This window comes from Curcuma longa, unplaced genomic scaffold (genome assembly GCF_044706935.1).
Source record: "Curcuma longa cultivar G26 ecotype Majalengka, Jawa Barat unplaced genomic scaffold, ITB_CL_G26_1.1 contig_20788, whole genome shotgun sequence".
In the NCBI taxonomy this organism is placed as follows: domain Eukaryota; kingdom Viridiplantae; phylum Streptophyta; class Magnoliopsida; order Zingiberales; family Zingiberaceae; genus Curcuma; species Curcuma longa.
Genome location: NW_027431483.1, coordinates 4,650 through 11,045, shown reverse-complemented (window position 1 = coordinate 11,045; position 6,396 = coordinate 4,650). Strand labels below are relative to the sequence as shown.

The following is a 6,396-nucleotide window of genomic DNA, read 5'->3' as shown; positions in this document are numbered from 1 at the left end:
CCGAGGTGCCTATCTAAACGCGAAGCCTACTTTCAACGCAACCTTACTAAAGCGATCGCTTTTTCAAGGAGGCTCCTATCACAATCGCCACGGTCCTCTTTAGATGTTATCCTCTACTTCGTGACGTTGAATCGGGATAAACTCATTAAGCTATAGGATAGTCAATGGTGCTCTAGTGAGGTTTTGAACTACTTTCGTAAACAACCTCTCACATCTCAATCTTTATGAGTCGGAGAGTTGGGTTCACCTTTAGGTTTTTCTCTACGTCCCGTTGGAGATGAAGATACACAATTAGTGTCATAATCATATATGCACAATAAAGATAGATCATAGATCAACAAATTATGCAATAAAGAAAGACAAATAAATATGTAAAATAACACCAACAATACATCGAACTACTCTCTCATTCTAGAATTAAGAGTACTACTCCATAAAGATGAAGTTACAACTAAAAGACTAAGAAGAAGACATTCTACAATTTAAATCAACGAGAAAAGAGGAGAGAGAGCTTAGTTGTGTCAATCGTGGTCTTCAGAAGAACTCCAAGCTCGATGATGGATGGAAACTCCAACGACTCTTTGAAAACAACTCTCCTAGGTGTTCCCTGTCACAGGAAACACCTTCTCTCCGAATCATGAGCCTCGTAGTGCTTTTTATAGCCCTCAAAATCAACCAATTCTATTTTATCTTTCAAAAAATATCGTGGTGTCGCCCACAAGCAACGACCATGCTAGGAGGCATGACCTAGCGGTGTTGTTCCTAGGCAATAGGAAACAGGACCGAACACGACCGTGCTGGAAAGCACGACCTGACCATGTCCGGCTCTGGATTTTCTTCTTGGCTGTAAAATTGGCTGTAAAATGGCACGACCTGCTCATGGAGTTTGCTAGAGGTCAAGTCACTACTCCATTTTACGTCAAATTTCATCTAGAAAACACGCCCGTGTCATGAGACACAATCAGAGCGTGTTCCTTGCAATGAGCTCTCATTTTAAGACTTTTTAACTTCAATGAAGCTTCAATTTAAGGTCTTGTCAATCAAAAAGTGCAAAAAATAGTTCTCCAGACTAAGAGAATGAAAATGATACAAAAGAGATGTACGCATGCAAAATATGCTCATGTGATGAAACAAAATATATGAAAAATAATACAAAAACTATATATGAAATACACACACATCAATAACTTATGCACACTCAAAACTCAATCTGAGGATATTCATCCATTTGAGATTCAAATCCTAATCTTTTTGTTGCTCTTTTAAGCATTTTACCACCGCATCATACCCATGGGGGCCAATAGAGTCACGTATTTATTCGGAGGCTTCACAGTCAACTAAAAGAATGTTCAGTTGACTGATATATCTATCTATCGATAAGCAAAAGGTGAAATGATGACAAAAATAATCAACCAGGTAGGAGGCTTTTGAAAGCTAGTGAATGAACTAAAGTGAAACTAAAGCAAGTGAAAGAAGTCCTCAAAAAGCTCCATTATTGTATTTGTATTGTCGTTGTTTTTGGTTATATTTCTTAATGTTTCACTCATATGGTAATTCTTCTTGTTCTTGTTTAAAAGTCAGATTGTAAGACTTTTCTCCATTATATTTTTAGAGGGTTTGAGAAGGAAAAAAGATAGAAGGGTTTCGAGGAGTAACTAACAAATGACTTTTATAGACCGTGGAGCAGAAATTCTTAAAAAGTGTTTATATTTATTAAGTTTCTTGTTTATATTTTCTTATATGTGATGCATAACCAACTTTAATTGTAAATTGAAGCTTATGAATTTAGCAACACTATTCAACCTCTCCCTCTATACACAGGTCTCATTTATATCTCCATCTCAAGTATTGAGTCATCATCCTTGAATGCAAGAAGATGCGTTTTGTAACGACCTTACTTGAACATGATCTGTTCTATAAGTTGTACCATTGAATCCTTGAGTGTTAAGAAGAAGATGTGTTTTGTAGCTCCATGGAGGTAACCGAGTTGGTACTCGGATGATAAATTTGCAATAACAATAAGAAGATGTGTTTTGTGGCGTGTTCATGCGTGAAAAAGAATTTCCAAGGAGGACGTTAGAGAAAGATACATGTCAATCTCGTTACTAATTAAAACTATCAATTTCAGTTTGATTTCAATTTGACCTTAAACAAGAATTAAAACTAAACAATTATGAATTTCATAATATCTATATATACAGATGTTAATTATTATGATTGTTAATGTAATTTACGTTTTATGTTCACTAATCAACATTAAATTACAATAATTTTTAATATTAATCTCAATATAATAATTATTTTCAAATTAGTTTTTAATTACTTGTTACTACTTGTTTGTATTCAATTGATTTTGGCTCTATTTGGTTAGAATTTTTCAGATTAAGTTAGTTATTTTTAATTTAGGTTTGATTTTATGTGCCTACTACTACCTTCTTTATTAATATCATTCACATCAATAACTTCAATAAAAAAAATAAAATCCATCACCTCAACGATTTCACAATCATCTATGAAGAAGTAAATTGAAAAGTTATAGTTGCCCATTATGGAGGAAGACATTATCTTAGCTTAACTAATTCAACTATGTCCTGAGGGCCAATTATATCAATAACAAATTAGCTAAGAAGAGCCGTGGTGATATTAATGTCCCATCCCTTGCAAACTGGAAGGAGGCCCTTGATTTCACATGCATCCATCCCTTTTAAACACACTCGGTGCCTCCTGCTATTCTCAATGCTTCTCAATTATCTTTTGGCTGCTGGCAGAGTTTCTAAAGGCAAGGTAAAAAAGAAGAATAACATTAAATATATTCTTCACTTGAAGGATTAAAACAAGGGGAAAATTTTGGAATAATATAATTAGAGACAAATGAAATTAAGTAACTAAAATACCATGAGTTATAGGAGAGTTTACACAGTTATAGTTTCTCGATTTATCTCCTCATAGATGATCGTGAAATCGATTGTGTGAAACTGCTGGAATGACAGATTCCACTTTTTATTAAGTAGAAGAGTTTACAACAACAAAAAAGGCCCTTGAAATTAATGGTTGATTCAGGTGGATGCCATTGACAAGCCAAACGCACATGGATACCATTAATTAGACAGCAAATCTGAAGTATTAAAACAAGACATCAATAGGGTGTAAGAGTCCCAAGATTGCTTTCTGCAAATGTTTTACAATCTCACGGATTTCATGATCTGTTGATGTATTAACCAAAACAGTAAACGAGAAAACATAAAAAAAGAATAACTTTGTGGCCTTCTTCTGCTTATCAAAATTCTTCTACAAATCAAATTAAAGATAGTTCAGAGGCCTGACTGAGAATCATCTTGCCGTTTCGCCAGATCAGCACCACTAACATATTTAGCCATAAAAGAAATTAACCTGAATGGCGCCCCAATCAAAGGAGCATCTGTAAAAGGAACCTTCTCGTCTGGTACTGGATCATCATTAGTCATCATTTCCCTTTTGTTATCCTCGTGAATTTGGATTTCATCAAATGCAACTGTTCCGACTTCACTGATTCTTGGTTCAACAAGAAGTGGTTGAACTCCTGGCTGCCCAATGGTTTCAGAGTCCAAGTTGACGTCACCACCATTGGCAACAAATTCATCCTGAGGTGCCACAAAGAACTCCACAGTTTTGCCAGACTCAGTTATCTTTTCGTCAGTTTCCGGTAGATGACTTGGAGAGGAACTTCCAACCTGAGTATCTGTATGTTTAAGCTCGGAGCTAGAGCATGTTCACCATGTTTCTCAGAAACAAGGTAGTGTTCATGAACCTGAAGAACAATCATGGCGAATGTGAAATGCAAAAAAGAACAATAGGATCAATGAGTCAGGATTATCAATCGAATTTTCTTGTCTAACCAAAATAATATGACTATTACCTACTCATATTGGCTAAAGATTGTCTAAAATCACGAAATTAATAATTTTGATGATAAAAGACTTGTAATAGAACATATGTAATAGTAGTTTGCCAAATTTTATTAGTACTCAGGCTCAGGCAACATGACTACGTAGCCAAATGAGTACAAGAGATGATGGGAGGTCAGTGACTTTTAGTTAGCTTTAATCCAGGCTGTAGAAATCCAGCCCAGAGTGGGGTGGCCAAAATTGGATTGTGGTTCAACATGAGATAGACCAAAACTTAGATGTTTGTACAAGGTAGATGCTCAAACCAAGATGACTCACGTATAGTTGGACACATCACATGTAGGACTTAGGTCTTTTTTGGACTGGAAGATATGGGGCATTTGGCTCCTTGTTTTCCACAGCAAGGTTGCCTATCTCTCTCTCTAATACTCACTGGGAGTGCAAAGCCCTTTGGAAGTTGCAGTAGTTCGGACAAAGCACAGTTCAAGATGCTAATACTCACTGGGAGTTCAAGGGTTTTGGATCAACCTCAATGATGAATGATTTTCCCAGTCTGTCAAAAAGCATCCCACTTTTTGTTTTCATTGTGATAGAATAGGTCACAAGCATGATCACTGCCCTTACTAAGTGTCAGTTTTTGTTTATATATGGAATGTTCAAGAGGATTTTAGAGGTTAAAGTAGAACAAACATTAGAACTAGCTAAGCGAACAAATCATATAAACAGAAGAGTCATCAGCTCAGATTGACAGTTCATTATTTCTTCAACACCTCACATGGGTTGATATATAAGATATAAACTTCAGGTGTTATGGAACATAGAAGTATTATCATTATTGAACCAAGAACTTGCATATCAGTTATTACCTTGCAGGAAATCTCTGCACTCGTAGATACTTGATCCCTAACAAGCGAACTGCAAGATTCATGCACTGGGATAGCACCTTCAAGGAGCTGCAACAATATTCTGTCAAGAAGAATTCAAATCTAAACGATATGCAAGGCTAAACCTTACTTATTCAGGCATCCTAATAACTAGATGAGGTAGTTAGGATTTTTTTATTTAGAAAACTCTATTTAAATTTTAGCTGTTTTAATTTTAAAAAGTTAGATTTATTTGGATAATTTTTTTTTTTTTTGGGATAACTAGGTCATATTTTATAAAGAACCAGTCATATCATGAGTCTATAAAAGGTTTGGCATATGTTAGATTATCTTTCAATGTCAGAACTTTGGTCTTTGACTAGAACAATTCTGTTTTGGTACGATGTTAATGTTTTAAAGATGATAACGGTGGCAAATTGGAGATGGAAGGAGCAAGAAGATGAAGAAAAAAAGAAGATAAGACACTTAAATTTGGATTTTGTATTCCATATAGAATTGTACAGTTTGGGCAGTTGAAGTTATTTTGTATGGACACAAACTATAAAAGAATACTAAACTATCTCCTTGTGTTGTAGAATACCAAGAGATGTTGAATGTTGGTAGAATGTTGGTCTAACAATATACATGCCCACATGATTGACACGGTGGTATAAGAGACATTCTCTATACCAAGTAATATTGAATTTCTGTAATTTATTGAAATGATATGTTTCAACATGTCATCCGACATGAGATGACGGGATGAGATTTCAATCCATGCAATTAATAGTATTTTTTCACTATGGTAAACTGAGTTATTCTCAGTGTTGGATCACTTAGAAAATTTACAGTGTTATAGTAGGGAGTTTCTTATTTTATCAATTACGGAGAATGCAAATCTCTATCCAAAGAGTTTTTGCCCTTTTACCTAAAAATTAAATTAGTTCATCAGCTTTGTAGGATTTTCTAAGCCTGATTCAATTTGAGCATCAATTGAGAAGAGTGATTGGTTAATGTATATAGACATAAAGGATAAAGATTATCCTGGAAAAACTCTATTTATAAACTAGATAGCTTGATAAGTCCTTTTGTGAAGTAGTTTGTCATCAATTGATTTTGTGGTAATATTTGGGCATAAAAGTTACCTTGGTCATTTTCTCAGTCAAAGTTTCATGTGAAGTAGATTTCTCCTCAAGAAATTGAATCTTTTGTTCCAGTGCAGCAATATTTTCCCTCAACTGCTGGTTTTCTTCAAGCAATATGTGTCTGGACCTTTCCAAGCCTTTTACCTGCCAAACTTTGTTATTTAATAGTCAAATCAGAAGTGTAGTCTAAAAAGATCAAGAAACTCATTGTTTGCACAAAATGTCATCTGAGGAATATTTTTGAAGATCAGTAGACTTGGCAGGTCCTATAAGCACGGATGACTTGGGATTTTAAATAAATAGACAATGACAACCATTCAAATCTGCATTTAAAAATGTTATAATATAATACTATATCATCATAGTTGCTCAAAGTCATATGCCTTATAAAAAAAACTTATCATTCTATAAACTACTCAAGATGAACAATAACCAAGAGAATGATTCCATAAGTATATCAGAACGCTATTTTAGATAGTTTGATCAATGAAAATCAGATTAGCC

At 34.6% G+C, this 6,396-nt stretch overlaps 1 pseudogene; it reads right to left on the bottom strand.

Annotated features, from left to right (window-relative positions):
* Positions 1–3,097: 3,097 nt before the first annotated feature.
* On the bottom strand, positions 3,098–6,036 carry LOC141817522 (uncharacterized; annotated as a pseudogene).
* Between the last annotated feature and the right edge of the window lie 360 nt (positions 6,037–6,396).